Source organism: Bos grunniens, chromosome 2 (genome assembly GCF_055505025.1).
Source record: "Bos grunniens cultivar Pamir isolate PY7600 chromosome 2, Bosgru_T2T1.0, whole genome shotgun sequence".
Lineage (NCBI taxonomy): Eukaryota > Metazoa > Chordata > Mammalia > Artiodactyla > Bovidae > Bos > Bos grunniens.
The window spans coordinates 90,737,270-90,756,847 of NC_141166.1; the positions used below are offsets into that span (position 1 = coordinate 90,737,270).

General features: G+C 38.7%; 1 long non-coding RNA gene across 1 annotated transcript; it reads right to left on the bottom strand.

The window, feature by feature from the left end:
- Positions 1 to 1,260: 1,260 nt before the first annotated feature.
- Positions 1,261 to 12,241, bottom strand: LOC147378326 (uncharacterized). Its single transcript, XR_015151887.1, has 3 exons — positions 12,155 to 12,241; positions 2,029 to 2,069; positions 1,261 to 1,524 (listed from the first exon to the last, which is right to left on the bottom strand). It is a non-coding gene; the product is annotated as an uncharacterized LOC147378326 (long non-coding RNA).
- Between the last annotated feature and the right edge of the window lie 7,337 nt (positions 12,242 to 19,578).

Genomic DNA, 19,578 nt, shown 5'->3' on the forward strand with positions numbered 1-19,578 from the left:
CCTGGGAGCAGATCCTTCTATAACACATAGTTTTTGACATTATATTAGGGTTACCTGGTTATACTTCTTATCTTTGCTAGATGGTGAGAGAAACTTCCTTAGAGCATAGTCTGAGGTATCCCTTTACCAGCCACAGTTTTTGCTCAGTCTTTGTAGAGTGAATTGTATGTGTTAATGTTGCAGGAAGGGGGGGCCCCTTCCAGGGCCCAAAACTGGGCTCTTGTCTAACACTTGGAAATGAATTGTCTGAGGAGACACATGCGCTGACAAAGCAAGAGATTTTATTGGGAAAGGGCACCCAGATGGAGAGCAGTAGGGTAAGGGAACCCAGGAAAACTGCTCTGCTGCGTGGCTCGCAGTCTCGGGTTTTATGGTGATGGGATTAGTGTCCAGATGGTCTTTGACCAATAATTCATTCTTTCCTGGTGGCGCATGCATGGCTCAGCCAAGATGGATGCTAGTGAGAGGGATTCTGGGAAGTGGACGGGCACGCGGTGTCTTCTTTCGACCTTTCCCAAACTCTTCTGGTTGGTGGTGGCTTAGTTCCATATTCCTTATCAGGATCTCCTGTCATAAAACAACTCATGCAAATGGTTACTGTGGTGCCTGGCCAGGGTGGGCGGTTTCAATCAGTGTGCTTCCCCTAACATTAACATGTCTCTTCTCAACTTTATGCCATGGGCTTGCAACGTAGAGGACAGAGGTTTGAAGTTAAGGAGATAAATTGCTGTTAGCAGTTTTAAGCAACATGAGCTTTCTGAATAGTGTTACACCAGCCTTTATTTAAGATAAGTCTGGTTAAACTGCCACCCAACACAGGGCTTGCATGGCCTAGAGGGTCACAGGCATTCTGAGATTCTTCCACATAGACTTACGGGATGATGGCCTGGATGACTGCTTGGCTCTAAATGCATATGTAACACTGCTGAACAAAGTAGGCTGGCTGGCATAAATGAAGCATTGTGCTAGTGTCCTGTTTCTCCATACTGCCTCGAGAGTTCCTTAGATATTTTAATACAACAACCTTTGTCCTTTATCTGTCCTCTTAGGGGAGACTTGGCCTCTTGTGAGCCCTTTGATCATTTCTCTCTTCCACCCTCCACAGGGGGCACACACTAAAAGGTTTCCTCCACAAAAGCTCTCTCATCCCCTGGCCCCTTTCTTCCCTGGCTCACATCAGATCTACTCGCATTATATTAATACGGATGCTCTGGCACTTAGAGAAAGGCATCCTGTAGCTGGTGGACGGCGAGGAGAATGGGATGGCAATATTCACATAGAATACCGTCGCTTTGCTTCAAGCGCAGATGTCTTTACAATAGACCTTTCTTTATTAGCATAAAGGAGACTTTAAAAGACTGCTTTTAACAAATGCAGGTTCTCAGGGTGAACTCCTCTTTCAGGACAGCTTGGCTGGATCTGCTGAGTAGTTTCTGGGAGCAGATTGAGGATACTATGATGACTTCCCGTCTCAGCTATAAGGAAGCACCAGAAGAGTCTTTGGCAGATCTGTTTTTATGGGGCCTGAAAGTGATGCCAAGATAGAAGTTCTTGGTATTCTATTTTTCATTAAAAGGTACCAACACTGTACACATAGCCAGAATAGATTAGAAGAGAAGAAACCAGAATAGAAATGTTGATTCTCAATGGCTAAACAATAATTTTAAAAAAGAACAGGATGACACTGTTTTAAGTTATACTGTAATAGTGGGGCACATCAAAGACACAGTGGCAATTATTAGCAAGAAGTTGGTAAGAGAGGTGGCAAGATAGTATTTGGAATGCTTTTGCAAATGCATTCCATACTGAATGTGAAAGAAGCTACCTAGTCCAAGACACCTCACAATCAATATTCTAGAAAAGAATATGCATGATATGTTACTGACAGTAACCAAAACTGCTATGAAGTGGAAAGAAAACAGTCAACAGAGAACGGCCATTCAAGGCAGCAGAGTATAGTGGCTGAAATGAGCACAGATTCTAGAGCCAGACTGCCTGGGTCTGGTTTCTGCATCTGCTATTTTTTACCTGTCAGCAGTAATGTTCTGTGTGCCTCAGTTTCCTCTTCCCTAAAATGGAAAAGACAGTAATAGAATTTATTGGAATTACGTTGCTACAAAGATTCTATCAGTATTCCACACACTAGTGGCTGGCACCTGTTATATAGGTGCCATTATATGAATAATTGATAAATAAGTAATGAAGTCATCCAACACTTTCACAGTAATTTTTTCTGGGAGAAAAATTCTCCTAAATTGAAGGATATTTTTTAGTTTGCTGCTGCTGCTGCTAAGTCGCTTCAATTGTGTCCTACTCTGTGCAACCCCATAGACGGCAGCCCACCAGGCTCCCCCGTCCCCTGGATTCTCCAGGCAAGAACACTGGAGTGGGTTGCCATTTCCTTCTCCAGTGCGTGAAAGTGAAAAGTCAAAGTGAAGTCGCTCAGTCGTGTCCGACTCTTAGCAACCCCATGGACTATAGCCTACCAGGCTCCTCTGTCCATGGGATTTTCCAGGCAAGAGTACTGGAGTGGGGTGCCATTGTCTAGTGAACACATATTCCTTGAATCTGTGCACCTGTAGAGAGGCACATAAAATACAAACGCTGATCTCAGGGAAATTACAGTCTAGTTGCAGAAGCAAGAAATAGAGATGTAAAAGGTTGACCATTAATAACAAAGATAACATAGTTCAAAACATTTAAACATGTGCTTACTATATAAGATTATTTTCTGAATGTGCACTTAGAGAGTCATTGTGACAGAGGTCATGTAAGGCTTGACCAGAGAATGTCCTGTAAGGGTGAAAGTTCCACCTGAAGCAGCTAGGTTTCTATCAGGGAGTAATTTGCATAATAAGGGAGATGGAAGGCATGCTGTGGGATGTGAAACGCACCCTTGGCTCTGCTTAAGCCTCTCCTTCTAAAGAGCAAACACTACCTTGGTCATTCACTCATTTGTAGCCAGTAAGATATGCATACATAACTTATTTAGCAGCAACACATTTTATGCCAATTTTTTTCAGCAGTTTATGAGCACAGAAAAAGATTTACTGTTAATCTTCACAGGTTTTCTTGTACTCCATCCAAAAGAATACATCTGGTTCACATGATATCTGGCTTTGCTTTCCATACCACGAAAAAAATAAAATCTTTTTTTCTGGTATAAAATATGTTTAGCATCTAAACATGCAAAAAAAGAAAATCAGTATAGCTATTTGCAAGTAGAAAACTAATTAGTCATGCACAATTAGAAGTGACATTTGTCCATAAATATCTGTGTTTTTCATATACCTTTGCTCCCAATAGAGTCCCTGAAGAAAATACTTCATTGATTCTGTTGCTGCTGCTGCTTCCTCTTCCCCTCTCCCTTCCCTCCCTTCATCACCCTCCTCCTGCTCCTTTTCTTCCCCTTCAACTCTTTGTTCATTCTGTCATTCAATGTTTTATGGTGTATTGTGCAAAGTTATCATAGATATTGAAAATGCAAGAAAGTCTGTTGGTTTCAGGCTGTTTCCTTAATCTCAGCAGATTTATTTATTTTATCATTTAGACAAAAAGGAAGCATGAGTCAGATTACTTTTTTTATATGTATGATTTAAAACACATCAGGTTTTTCTTAGGGCCATTTTGGCTACTGTGGTATAGGCACCCATGTGTATCATTTCCGAGAAAATATTTTGGCATAAGTGTCCCCATGACATTGTGAAAATAGTCTCCAGAGTAATACACCTAACCCAAAGACTAATCTTGCTGGAATGACTTAATAGACTGAAAATGTCATGCTTTGTGCGTTAGAGCCTTTGCTGTGTTATGAACCTTGTACGTATTTTAAGCTTCACCTGTCATTAAATCAGTCATCTTGGTTACCTTGTGCTCACTTTCCAGAATATTATCTCATTTTTAAGAGAGTTTTTTGAAGTCCCATTCCTCACACTAGGAGCAATTAGATGCAGGGCAATAAAAGCTTAACATATAATGAGACATGATTCTGTCAGTGGAGCCAAAGTGAGCTGGGGACATGGTAACGACCTAGAATCAACCATGGTGAAATAGTTAAGCCAACCACGCACTCAGAGTGCTGGATACTCTTACGTTCATATTTACTTCAAGTCAATTCATTAGAGCAATATTTCACATAGAGTAACTCTGTGAAAAACAGTTTCCACTGTTAAATAAGATGGAAATTCTGTATTTGTGTCTTGGAAATTAATACTGCATATTAGCCAAAAAGAAAACCTGAGAGAGATCTTACAGTTTTTTAAAAAATGAGATAGAATTCACATACTATAAAGTCACCATTTTATTGTTTAATTTAATTTAATTTTTATAAACATATTCTGGGGCTCAAAGGAACAATAATTCTACCAACTGAAATTTAGGGCAAATATTCTTAACAATATGCTTTTTCTTTCTTTTGAACTTTCTCTTATCTCCCGGGACACACATTCTCAAACCCACATACTCATACACATTAAAAATTTCAAGTTTATAATATAGAGATAAGAGTATTCAGCTATTTTAGAGGAAAAAATAAACAGTGAGTTTAAGAAGACTACACACAAGTGTTGTGCTCAGTCGTGTCCAATTCTTTGCAACCTCATGGACTGTAGCCCTCCAGGCTCCTCTGTCCATGGGATTTCCCAGGCGAGAATACTTGGTTGGGTTGCCATTTCCTTCTCCAGGGGATCTTCCCCACCCAGGGATCAAACTCGTGTCTCCTGTGGCTCCTGCATTGCAGGTGGATTCTTTACCCACTGAGCCACCTGGGAAACTCTGTGTAACCATCACTACTATCTAATTTCAGAAGATTTCAGTCATCCCCCCTAAAAGAAATCCCATAACTCCTATCAGTTAGTCCAGATTCCCTCCTTCCCTCCATCCCCAGCAACTGTTACCTACTTTCTATCTCTTTAGATTTACCTGTTCTGGACATTTTATATAAATGGTATCATAATCCTTGACTGAGCCTATTTTTCAGGTTAACCCATGTTGTAGTATCTAACAATACTGCATTCCTCTTAATGGCTGAATAACATTTCATTGTATGGACTTACCACATTTTGTTTATCTATTATCACTTCATGGGCATTTAACTGTTTCTACTTTGGGGCTATTATGAATAATGCTGCTGTGAACATTTATGCACAAGTTTTTATATGAACATGCTTTCACTTCTTTCAGGAATATACCTAGGAGTGGAATTGCTGGGTCATATGATAGTTCTGTGTTTAACCTTCTGAGGAACTGCTCAACTTCCACATCAGCTGAACAGTTAGCATTCCCAATAGCAATGTATAAGGGTTTCAATTTCTCACCAACACGTGTTATTTTCCTTTGTCCCCTCCAGCTCTATTGAGATATAATTAACATACAACATTGTGTAAGTTTAAGGTGTACAATGTGTTGATTTGATGCACTTATATATTGCAAAATGATTACCATCATAGTTAACGTTTGCATATCATATCACATAATAAGCATTTAAGATTTACTGCCTTACAACTTTCAAGTATACAGTGCAGTAGTATTAACTATAGTCACTATGCTGTACATTAGACTTCCAGAAATTATTCATCTTATTGCTGGAAGTTTGTACTCATCAACCAACATTTCCCCTTTCCTCCCACCACCAACACTTGGTCACACCATTCTGGTCTCCGTTTCTATTTTTGACTATTTTAGATTCCACACAAAAGTGAGATTATTCACACTCGTCTTTCTGTATATGAAATTTCGGTCAGCATACTGTCCCTAAGGTCCATCCATGTTCTCTCAAATGGCATGATGTCTTTTCTCATTGTTGAAGGATATTCTGTTGGATAGCTATGCCACGTCTTCTTTATCCATTCTTCTGTTGATGGACACTTACATTACACTTACACTTACTCCTATTGATGGACACTATGCCTTGACTATTGTGATTAATTCTGCAATAAACAAAGGGGTACAGATATCTCTTCAATATCCCATTTTCATTTTCTTTGAATATATACCCAGAAGTGGGGCTTATTAGGTCCTATGGTAGTTCTGTTTTCTCCACACTGTTTTCCATATTGGCTTTTCCAATTTGCACTCCCACAAACAGTGCAAAGTTGTTCTTTTTTCTCCACATCCTTGCCAATACTTGTTATCTTTTATCTTTTTGATATCATTTGAGATAATATCTCCTTGTCATTTTAATTTACATTTTTTACAATTTGCATTGTAAATGATGTTGGGCACCTTTTCATGTACCTGTTGGCTATTTGAATGTCTTCTTTGGAAAAATATCTATTTAGGTCCTTTATCCATTTTAAAATTGGGTGTTTTTTTTTTTTATTTGTTTGCTTTGCTATTGAGTTGTACAAATTCCTTGTGTATTTTGGATATTAACCCCTTATGGGGTATATGGTTAACAAATACTTTCTCCCATTCATAGGTTACCTTTTCATTTTGTTGACGGTTTCCTTTGTTGTGCAAAAGCTTTTTAATTTGCTGTAGCCCCACTTGTATACTTTTGCTTTTGACACCTTTGCTTTCGGTATCAAATCCAAAACATCATAGCCAAGACCAATGTCAAGGATCTTATTCTTAATGTTTTCTTCTAGGAGTTTTGTGTTTTTAGGTCTTACATTCAAATCTTTAATCATTTTGAGTTAATTTTTGTGTATGATGCAAGATAGTGATCCAGTTTTATTCTTTTATTTGTGGCTGTTCAATTTTCCAACACCATTTATTGAAGAGACTGCCCTTTCCATGTGTATATTCTTGACTCCTTTGTCAAAAATTCATTGGCCATATGTGCCTGGGTTCATTCCTGGACTGTCTGTTCTATTTCCTTTAGTTTGTGCATCTGTTTCTTATGCCACTATCCTACTGTTTTGATTACTATAGTTTCTCAGTGTAGCTTTAAATCAAGGAATGTGATGCCTCCAGCTTCTTTTTCAAGTGAAAGTATTAGTCACTCAGTCGTGTCCAACAATTTGTGACCCTATGAACTGTAGCCCACCAGGCTCCTCTGTCCATGGAATTCTCCAGGCAAGAATACTGGAGTGGGTTGCCATTTCCTTCTCCAGGGGATCTTCCCAACCCAGGGATCGAATCTGGGTCTCCTACATTGCAGGCAAATTCTTTTTACCATCTGAGCCACCAGGGAAGCCCCTGTCTTTTTTTCAAAATCACTTTAATTATTATTAGTTATTGTATACAACTTTGCAGTTATATACAAATTTTAGAATTAAAATTAGCCAAAGAAACCCTTAGAAAAGTCCTATAGTTTTTAAAAAATTGAGATATAATTCACATACCATAAAATGACTACCTTAAAGTATACAATTCAGTGGTTTTTAAAATATTCACTATGTTGTATAATCTTCAGTTCAGTTCAGTCGCTCAGTCGTGTCTGACTCTTTGTGACCCCATGAATCACAGCATGCCAGGCCTCCCTATTCATCACCAACTCCCAGAGTTCACTCAAACTCATGTCCATCGAGTCGGTGATGCCATCTAGCCATCTCATCCTCTGCCGTCCCCTTCTCCTCCTGCCCCCAATCCCTCCCAGCATCACAGTCTTTTCCAATGAGTCAACTCTTCGCATGAGGTGGCCAAAGTATTGGAGTTTCAGCTTTAGCATCATTCCTTCCAGAATGATGCATCAGAACACCCAGGACTGATCTCCTTCAGAATGGACTGCTTGGATCTCCTTGCAGTCCAAGGGACTCTCAAGAGTCTTCTCCAACACCACAGTTCAAAAGCATCAATTCTTCAGCCCTCAGCTTTCTTCGCAGTCCAACTCTCGCATCCATACATGACCACTGGAAAAACCATAGCCTTGACTAGACGGACCTTTGTGGGCAAAGTAATGTCTCTACTTTTGAATATGCTATCTAGGTTGGTCATAGCTTTCCTTCCAAGGAGTAAGTGTCTTTTAATTTCATGACTGTCATCACCATCTGCAGTGATTTTGGAGCCCCAAAAAATAAAGTCTGACACTGTTTCCCCATTTATATCCCTTGAAGTGATGGGAATCATCACCACTATCTAATTCCAGAATATTTTCATCATCCCAAAAAGAAACTGTATGCTTTATCAATTCCTTCCAATTCACCCTTTCCTCCTAGTTTCTGGCAACTACTAACCTGCTTTCCATTTCCACAGATATGTCTATTCTGGAAATTTCATGTAAAAGAATCATATGTGATTTTTGTATGGGTGACTTTTTTCACTTAGCATTATGTTTTCAAAATTTACCTATTTTGTGGTATGTATCGGTACATACATTGGTACATTCCTTCTTAATGGGTGAGTAGTATTTTACTTATGGATATATCACATTCTATTTACCCATTCATAATTTCAGTTGCTTCCATTTTTGTCTATTATGAATAATATTGATATGTATGTTTGTGTACATTTTTGTGTGTAAACATACGTTCTAATTCTGTTGGGTGTATGTGTAAAAGTGGAATTTTGGGGTGATATAGTAATTATGCTTATCTTTCTGAGGAACTGTCAAACTGTTCTCCATAGCAGCTGTACCACTTTTTGGTCCCACCAACAGTGTTTGAGGGTTCCAATTTCTCAACATTCTCAACAACACTTGTTTTCTTCAATTCATCCTGATAGCTGTAAAGTTGAATCTCAGTGTGGCTTTGATTTGCATTTCCCTGAAGGCTAATGTGTCAGACTTTATTTTTCTGGGCTCCAAAATCACTACAGATGGTGACTGCAGCCATGAAACTAAAAGACGCTTACTCCTTGGAAGGAAAGTTATGACCAACCTAGATAGCATATTCAAAAGCAGAGACATTACTTTGCCAACAAAGGTTCGTCTAGTCAAGGCTATGGTTTTTCCTGTGGTCATGTATGGATGTGAGAGTTGGACTGTGAAGAAGGCTGAGTGCTGAAGAATTGATGCTTTTGAACTGTGGTGTTGGAGAAGACTCTTGAGAGTCCCTTGGACTGCAAGGAGATCCAACCAGTCCATTCTGAAGGAGATCAGCCCTGGGATTTCTTTGGAACGAATGATGCTAAAGCTGAAACTCCAGTACTGTGGCCACCTCATGAAAAGAGTTGACTCATTGGAAAAGACTGTGATGCTGGGAGGGATTGGGGGCAGGAGGAGAAGGGGAAGACAGAGGATGAGATGGCTGGATGGCATCACGGACTCAATGGATGTGAGTCTCAGTGAACTCCGGGAGTTGGTGATGGACAGGGAGGCCTGGCGTGCTGTGATTCACGGGGTCGCAAAGAGTTGGACACGACTGAGTGACTGCTCTGATCTGATCTGAAGGCTAATGATGTTGAACATTCTTTCATGTGCTTATTGGCTATTTATATATCTTCTTCTGAGAAGTGCTTATTCAAATTCTTTCCTCATTTTTAAATTGGGTTATTTGTCTTTTTATTTCTGGGTTGTAAAAGTTTGTTTTATAGCTCCTAGACTCTTATCAGATATACGACTTGCAGATACTTTCTCTTTCCATGGATTGTCCTTTCACTTGATAATGTGCTACAGTGATTTTTAAAAAGTGTTCATTTGTATTTGATCCTAAATTTTCCAAATCTATTTGACACCAATGGGAACCCCGTGATAGATGCTCAGCTTGGCTGCTCTCAAGCTTCCTTTTTCCTTGGATTATAGGTTAGATAAGAGCCTGGCAAAGGAAAACAAGCTTTAGAAATAGGAGGAACGATAGAAATGTTCATGTTTCTGTATGGGTAAAACATCCCAACAGTCATGATGATCTGTATATAAGTCCACTTTAAGAAACAATTCCTGACTATCTTTAAAAAGTTTAATTTTTATTAGTCTATGACAATGAATTGATGTAAATGAGGGGAGAATAGATTGCTGTAGTCATCCTGTAAACCCTAGGAGATAGGGAGTTGAATCAAGCTCCATGCTATGCACAGATAAAACTGTGCCTTTCTTAATCTAGAGATCCCTGTATGAATAAGGTGAGAAAATATCAGAGACAGCAAAAGAAGAATAGAGGAGGAAAAGAGATCCCTCCAAAATACAGGACTGGATCTGAGAACTTCTCAGGAGAGAACATTTTCTCTACATCTGCCTGGGGAGGGACACTTCTTAGGGCTTCATTTGGAATAACTCAGGATGGTTACTTCAGATTCATGGAAGCTGCAAATATAAAAGGAGCTCTAGGTGTTCTACATATGTTTATCAGCCTGCAACAACTTTGCAAAGTAGGTGGTATTATTTCCTTCTTAGAGTGGAAAATATAGACAAAGAAGCTAGTGATTTGCCCAAGGCCCAACAGATAAAGGGTATGGCTGGACACATATACTATTTAAAGAGAACAAATCTATTTTGTTTCATTGTCCTAGACCAGGATTTAGGAGGACAGTCATTTTGGAGAGAGTAAACTATTGTACATTATCAGATGTGTAAGCAAATGCTAAGACAAGGAGAAATTTGTTCTCATTGATAACCCGAGGTTTAATACTGCCCAGGTGCTCCTTCTCTGGCCCCCAAGGGATATAATTAGAGTGATTATAACTTTTACATGACTGTCTTTCTCTTTTTCCCTGAAATTTATAGGGATCATATTATCTTATTCCCACTGCAATACCAGAACCCAACATAGTGTCTGACACATAGTAGGGCTTTCTGAACCCTCTAGCCAAAAAAAAAAAAAAAAATTAATAAATGATTGCATGAATAAAAGAGCACAGTTCTATAACTTACTATGTGCAGACAGTGTTCTAAATACTTTTCATCTATTACTCATGTAAACCTACATCAAAAATTAAATATAATTAAGTACCTTCATTGGACAGATGAGGAAATGGATTCAAAGGCCTGGATCTGCAGTCCATGCTTTTAAGCATTGCACTAAACAGCCTCTCCCCAAAAATGATCCAGAAGCTTATTTATGTAACCATGGAACCAGCCCCACGCTGGCCCTATTGTAAGACACTGAATTGTTTTCCAGAGATAATAGATCAAAACTGCATGTCATACAGCAGTGCAGAGAAGAAAATCTTGACCTCAAACAACACCCAGAACCATTGTTTCACCCCAAACAGAGCCAAAGGGCTAGGACATGACTAGATCCAGAAAAGTGGAACCCTCTCAGAAGCGAAGGGTCCGCTGTCCAGGAAGATCCAGTGCTGACGCTCCTTTACCATACCATTCCCTAAAGCCCCAAGTTCTAAAGCCCTCCAATGGCAGCCTGCTTGCCAGGGCTTCCACATACCAGCCCCCCTCCCCTAACTCAGAAACATTTGACTAAATCCCAGATCTGGGAGACAGATCTGAGCTGGACTTCCTGTGTCCTTGCTGTCTGACCTTGCGATAAAGCTTTCTCTTTCCTCAAAAGCCAATGCTGTAGTATTGGCTTCTCTGTGCATCGGGCATCTAGCCCTTGACCAGATAACAATTTTCTACTGCCATAAAATCAAGAGGATTTAGAAAGCAGTCATCTCCCAATCCAGCTTTCAGGTCCTCTTGTCTCTGTAGTCCTTCACAAATATATATATTTGATTGGTGGTGATACTGAGAATGCTAAAGAACTGAGTTCATTGGTTTCCCTTTTCTTTCCTCCACTAGTGACTGGCATAAGCAGAAGGAAGTTCAGGGGCCCTGCAGAATCCACTCCTGCCTGTGATGCCAAGCTTCTGGGGGCAGCACAGAAGCCAGAATTGTTTGCAGAAAGATTGGATACCCAAAATGGTCAAAGAAGAGGCGGCTTTAGATGACTCAGCAGATGGAAGCACCCTAACAGGAGAGGCCATACGTTTAAGTGCACATGCTCTGACTCTGAACCTGCATCTCGTTTTTAATCTGGCTTTGACATTGTGACCTTGTTTGACATACTTCATATGAAATGCAGACCACTACTTCTGCTTGGCTAGGATGAATGCTAACCAGGAAAAGAATTTAAAGTGGTACAGAATTAGTCTGGCTCTTAGGTGATAATGGAAACATGTGTTCAAGCATCTTTATCCAAGTAATCTCCTGAGGGAAATGGTCTGAATTTGAGTCTGAATTACTTAAAGAGGCACAGCTGATGCCCCTTCCACCATGACAGGGGTGCTGAGGACTGCTGTGTTGCTAAGGGCTTTTTCACAACAGCAAAAGTGCAGTCGTGTTTAAGACCGAATATGTATCACAGAATGTCCAGGCTCTTAACTCATCATTGAGGGTACTTACCTTGTGGTCTAGTAGTTAAGACTCCTCACTTCTCCTGAAAGGGGCACGGGTTCAATCCCTGGTCGGGGAACTAAGATCCTGCATGTCACATGGTGTGGCCAAAAAAATAAATAAATAAAATTAACTCATCATTGAGCTTATAAAGCCAGTGATTGACAAACTTACTTAGCTGTCTATTGCAGTCACCTGGGGGGTTGAAAAATACTGACGCCTGCATCTCCACTTACACATTCCTGGGATGTGACCTGGATATGAGGAATTTTGAAAGCTCCCAGGTGATTCTGATGTGTAGCCATGATGGAGACTCACTGCCCTAGAGAGTCTTTAAAAATGGCTCAGGCCCAAATTTAGCATTTTTACTACACCTATTAGGCTTCCCAGGCGGCACAGCGGTAAAGAATACTCCTGAAATGCAGGAGATGCAGGTTTGATCCCTGTGTCGGGAAGATCCCCTGGAGAAGGAAATGGAAACCCACTCTACTATTCTTGCCCCGAAAAGCCCATGGACAGAGGATACTGGCAGGTTATAATCTGTGGGGTTGCAAAGAGTCAGACATAACTTGAGCCTTTGATTACCAAGGCATCCATTTCAAAGACATGCATGTCAAATAAACATATTGCCAGCTGTATGACATAGCTCCTACGTAAACAACTAGACAAGGAACTAGGCTGCTCCACCCATGAGGTTTCCCTTTTACATATCCTATATAATTGATTGCTTGAGTGACTGCATTTTCCCTTCCTGCACCTTAATTTCTGCTCTTCTGTTTTAAATTCTTCAATAAAGAGTAAACCCACAACACCCTAGGCATGCCACTCTCAGCCCAATAAAGGCAGAGTCCAAGATCCTCCTTCTCTCTTTCCCCAAGACCTCGCCATGTATCCTCAGTGAGTTATAAACCTTGTTTCTCCAAGTTCCTTTATGGTTGTTGCTGAGGTGCATCTTGCAGTTGTAATAAGAACCACAGGGGTCAGTCCAGTTAAAGCACTGGCTCTTGTTGGAGAAAGATCTCTGGGGTCCCTAGCTGTGTGCATCAGGTATTCCTAGCCAATAACATCACTATGAACATAATGAGGTCTACATGAAACATTGTGTTATAGACATCTACTCATGCTCAGTCTATTTTGGGTTCATGGTAAGGATCAGCTCTTTCCACCCAATAATTCTGTGTAATGAACTTAGTGGCTTAAGACACAGTTACTCTCTCTCACACTTCTTTGAGTTGGCTGAAAACTGGTTGATTGAGGCTTTCAGTTCAGTCGGTCAGTCATGTCTGACTCTTTGCGACCCATGGACTGCAGCATGCTAGGCCTCCCTGTCCATCACCAACTCCCAGAGTTTACTCAAATTCATGTCCATTGAGTCGGTGATGCCATCCAACCATCTCATCCTCTGTCGTTCCCTTCTCCTCTTGCCCCCAATCCCTCCCAGCATCAGGGTTTTTCCAAAGGAGTCAGCTCTTCTCATCAGGTGGCCAAAGTATTGAAGTTTCAGCTTCAACATGAGTCCTTCCAATGAATATTCAGTACTGATTTCCTTTAGGATGAACTGGTTGGATCTCCCTGCAGTCCAAGGGACTCTCAACAGTCTTCTCCAACACCACAGTTCAAAAGAACCAATTCTTCGGCCCTCAGCTTTCTTTATAGTCCAACTCTCACATCCATACATGACTACTAGAAAAACCATAGCCTTGACTAGATGGACCTTTGTTGGCAAAGTAATGTCTCTGCTTTTTAATATGCTGTCTAGGTTGGTCATAACTTTTCTTCCAAGAAGTAAGCGTCTTTTAATTTCATGGCTGCAATCACCATCTGCAGTGATTTTGGAGCCACAAAAAATAAAGTCTGACACTGTTTCTCCATCTATTTGCCATGAAGTGACGGGACCAGATGCCATGATCTTAGTTTTCTGAATGTTGAGCTTTAAGCCAACTTTTTCACTCTCCTCTTTCACTTTCATCAAGAGGCTTTTTAGTTCCTCTTCACTTTCTGCCATAAGGGTGGTGTCATCTGCACATCTGAGGTTATTGATATTTCTCCCGGCAATCTTGATTCCAGCTTGTGCTTCTTCCAGCCCAGAGTTTCTCATGATGTACTCTGTATATAAGTTAAATAAGCAGGGTGACAGTATACAGCCTTGATGTACTCCTTTTCCTATTTGGAACCAGTCTGTTGTTCCATGTCCAGTTCTAACCTGGTCAGTTGCTTCCTGACCTGCATACAGATTTCTCAAGAGGCAGGTCAGGTGGTCTGGTATTCCCATCTCTTGAAGAATTATCCACAGTTTGTGGTGATCCACACAGTCAAAGGCTTTGGCATAGTCAATAAAGCAGAAATAGATGTTTTTCTGGAACTCTCTTGCTTTTTTGATGATCCAGTGGATGTTAGCAATTTGATCTCTGGTTCCTGTGTCTTTTCTAAAATCAGCTTGAGCATCTGGAAGTTCACAGTTCACGTATTGTTGAAGCCTGGCTTGGAGAATTTTGAGCATTACTTTACTAGCGTGTGAGATGAGTGCAATTGTGCAGTAGTTTGAGCATTCTTTGGCATTGCCTTTCTTTGGGATTGGAATGAAAAATGACCTTTTCCAGTCCTGTGGCCACTGCTGAGTTTTCCAAATTTGCTGGCATATTGAGGTTGATTGAGGCTGGGTGTGGCTTTAAGTTGGGGCTGGATTTACTCCACAAGGTTCTCATCTTCCCTGGATCAGTGGGCTACCCAGGTGGCTTCTCTCATGGTGCAGCATGACTGCAATGGGTAAGTCTTCTAACTAAATACACAAGCCATTCCAAACTTCTGCATGAATGGTGTCTGCTCATGTCCCACTGGCTCAAATTCAAGAGGCTGGAAAGTCCAATCTGTTTGCAGGAGGAGGAAATACAGGTTTTACGAGTTAAATGGCTGGAATCACAGATGCAGAGACAGGTGAGTAATTTGGGGGTTTGGTGATCACCTCATGCTGTCCTGGTCATTCACTGTAATGTGTTCTGTTTTCCTGTATGAGGTTAGCATGCCCTTTAGTAACCCTAATATGTCCTCTGGTCCTTGTTTTCTTATGCTGCTTGAGTTATTACCCTAAAAAGAAAGAATAAGAAGAGTGATCCCTATATATTTACTAAAGGAAGACATATGGAGAGTTGTCTTTGTTTTTCGTCAGTTTTCATCTGGATGTTTGGCATCGAGTCAAAAGTTTTACTCTGAGAAGTTTTACAAAGTGAGTCTATTTAGTGTTTTGCTTCTTTTCCACTTTATAATAATACACTAGTGTTAGTTGGTCAGTTGTGTTTGACTCTCTGCGAACTCATGGACTGCAGCCCACCAGGCTCCTCTGTCTATGGAATTCTCCAGGCGAGAATACTGGAGTGGGTTGCCATGCTCTTCTTCAGGGATCTTCCCAAATCAGGGATTGAACCCAGGTCTCCTGCATTGCAGGCAGATTCTTTACCATCTGAGCCACCTGGAAAACCCAATACACTAGAGTATCAATTAAATGCCGCCCCCAGGCTGCTTGCTGGGAACAATGTTACTGGGGAATGTGGATGTGATTAGTTACTTGGGATGCTCATTCACAAGAATAAATTCCCTCTTAAGCCTAAAGCAGTGGACCTACTTTAGAAATAACCTCATGCCTTGTTCTGTCACATTGCAAGAAGATTCTAATATGGAGGAAATCCTTGGATCTGACAACCACTGTTCCTACTGTTTGCTGATTTGTGTCATGGAACACAATCATTTGTCATTTTTGTTGAAATACATAGTTGAATGCCCTGTGTCCCCATCTTGGTACTACAGTTTTGATGTCTCATTGTTGTTGCATGTGCTTTTCTTAAGGAAAATAATAGAATTGTTTGCAGATTTGGAAATTTGCAGGTATCTTAGGATATAACCCTTGTGAATGCCGGGAGTCTATCTTTCTCTCTGAAAAGGAGAATGGCCTCTGAACTCAGAGTTCAATGCTTCAAATAAAGTAAAGCAAAAACACTTCAGGGTGCCTGTGGCATATATTAATATTCAATGAATGTTTATACGTACAGTTATTAAATATATATAATACATATATTATAATATATAATGTATATTATTTTTAAAGTATTTTATACATTTCTTTATTGTTCCTGAGATGGTTTTCTGCATCAGTGAAGCACATACAGAATGAACATATTAAAGCAAATAGAATAATAAGAAGTATAAAGATTAGAAAATGATGCTAAATTTTCATTATTTCCTGATTATATTAATGCTAGAGAATGAGATAAAAATAATCATAACACCTTTGCAATTAGAAATTCTGACAAGATCATCCTCAAATTAAATTTTAAGTCAAGATAAACCACCTGGAAATAAATTCCCAGATATATTTGAAGAAAATGTTTAAATTCCCCATTGAACCTAACAGGCTCAAGTATGTATTAAGAACCGACCTGTTCTTAGCTAAGAAGACTCAGCTTTGTATAGCTAGAACAGTGTTTCTCAACTGTATTTACAGTATTGCCTCCAAAGGAACTTTTTCGGATGTATTTTTTTCTTAATCTCCCTCTCCGATTAAATTTTAATATCACAGATACACTAAATATCTGTTTATAAACCTTATATTTTTCTGTGTTTTATACAGAAAAAGAGTAAGTTTTTTAAAAAAAGTTAAATTTTTTGACTTCCAAAAACTAGATTTTGTTCCTTTAAGTTGTAATTACCCTGTTGAGAAAGCATGAAATACACATTCTCCCTTAATTTTAAGGGAGTGATGAATTTTCATAACTTTAATTCAGTGTCAATCAAAATATGCACAATAAGTTTTTAACTGTTTATTCTGTATTGGGGTAAAGCCGATTAGCAACGTGATTAACAATGTTGCAGTGGTTTCAGGTGAGCAGCTAAGGGACTCAGCCATACGTACACCTGCATCCAACCTTCCCCAAACTCGCCTCCCGTCCAGGCTGTCACATAGCATTGAGCAGAGTTCCCTGTGCTATTCATTAGGTCCTTGTTTGTTATCCGTTTAAAATACAGCAGTGTCTACATGTCCATCCCAAACTCCCTAACTATTTTTTCTACCCATCCTTCTCCCTGGCAACCATAATTTCATTCTCTAAGTCCCAACAATAATTTTTGATGATGGATACACTGATTTAAATTATAAGACTAGGTAGAAAAGTTTCAAAGTATAAGAATTCTGAGGGGCACTAGCTCTATTAGGAATATTAGACATATCATAGAAAAAGTCATAGATATTTATGTAATAGATTTTTAAGGATAGATATTTTATAAATAGAGTCAATACATAGTGGAATTTAATATGTGATAAAAAGTAGATTATCAAACAAATGGGTTTTGGACAACTGACTAGCCAGAAGAATGAGAGTGAGGAGTTTATCTCTGTTACACTCTTTACACCAGAATAAATAAAATCGTCAAAGATTTTAAGACAAAATGAAATACCATACAAGTATAGAAGAAAATATAGGAAAAAAATTTTGTATTTTCTTGTAGAGAAAGTTTGGACACAAAATCCAGAAGCCATAAAATTAAAGACAAATAGCTGTGCATTGAAATGAAAATATTTGCATAGCTAAAAATAACACAAATGAAGTTAAAAGACAGACAACACACCAGGAAAAAAAATATTTGCATTGTGTGTGTGTATATATATATACATATATACACACACACAAAATGTATATATACATATATATAGATGTATATATAATATATAATACATATATAATATGTATATATATAATATATATATTATATATATACACAAAATGGCTAATAGTCATAAGATATATTGAATTCTAATAAATCAATAATAAAAAATACTAATGACCCCAGAAATATGGGCAGGAGAAACAGAAGAAATGAAATTACAAATAACTTCACAACGAGTCGCCAGTCCAGGTTTGATGCACGATACTGGATGCTTGGGGCTGGTGCACTGGGACGACCCAGAGGGATGGTATGGGGAGGGAGGAGGGAGGAGGGTTCAGGATGGGGAACACATGTATGCCCGTGGCGGATTCATTTCGATATATGGCATAACCAATAAAATATTGTAAAGTTTAAAAATAAAATAAAATTAAAAAAAAATAAAAATAAATGTAATAAGAGCATAAATACCTTCATCACAGTTTAAAAAAAAATACAACTAACTTCAAAACATAAAAATAATGATCATCCACAAAATAAAATTTGAAGGAACATTTTCATGTATCTGAATGGTAAAGCTGAAAATATTTTGTAGTATAATGTCATTGAGAATGTATGAAAACAAATTCTTACCCATTTTTATTAAAGGTATTAATCAGCAAAGTCTATTTTTCAAAAATAGTTGGTTAATTTCTATGAAAATTAAAACTTTACACACTCGTTGACTAGTATTTTTAGACCTAAGTATTTATATTGCAGATATATTCATATTTGTAGTTAAAGACATTTTTTTCTAAAATGTTCACAGCAGCATTTTTGTAATAGCGAAGAGTAAAATTTCAAAAATAAAAGACTACTTGTATGATTATATTACATTCATATAATAGAAACAATGTTGCTCTTAATGAAGAATGATTTCCAAGACATTTTAAGGGAGGGAAAAACAAATCTGCTGAAAATTACATAGTATGTGTGAAAGCTAATGTTATATGTCAACCTGGCCAGATCATGGCCTGCAAGTTGTTTGTTCAAACACTAACCTAGTTATTGCTCTGAAGATATTTGTAGATAGAATTAATAATTATAATTAGTTAAGTTTAAGTAAAATACATCACCCTTGATAATGTAGGTGGGTCTTATCTAATCAGTCAAAGGCTTTAAGAGTAAAACTGTGCTTTCCTATAGAAGAAGCTCTTCTTTAAAACAGTAATATAATTTCCAGCCTGCTCTATAAATTTCATATTTGCCAATTCCCACAACTGGGTGAACCAATTTCTTAAAAATCTCACCCTCCCCCACATCCCTAGATATAAAGTGACTTGTTCTGTGGGTTCTGTTTCTCTGGTGAATGCTGGCTGACACAGTAAAGTATTATGTCTTCTTAAAAACTTGTGTACAAAAAAAAATAATAAACTTATGTATGTTATGATTGTATGTTCAGTGAGAGACATTCAAGAGATTAGGAACAACGGTTGTTTTTTGGGGGGTGGGGATGGGGGTGTTATGTTTGTTTTTAATTTATTTTTCTAAAGTATAATTGATTTACTATGTGTTAATTTCTGCTGTACAACAAAGTGATTTAGTTATACAGATATACACATTGAAAAAGAATGTACACACATATGTATATTCTGTTTCATACTCTTTTCCATTATGGTAAATCACAAGATATTGAATATAATTCCCTGTACTATACAATAAGATCTTGTTATTTATCCATTCTATATGTAATAGTTTGCTTTTACAAATTCCAGACTCCCAATCCATTCTTGCCCACTTCC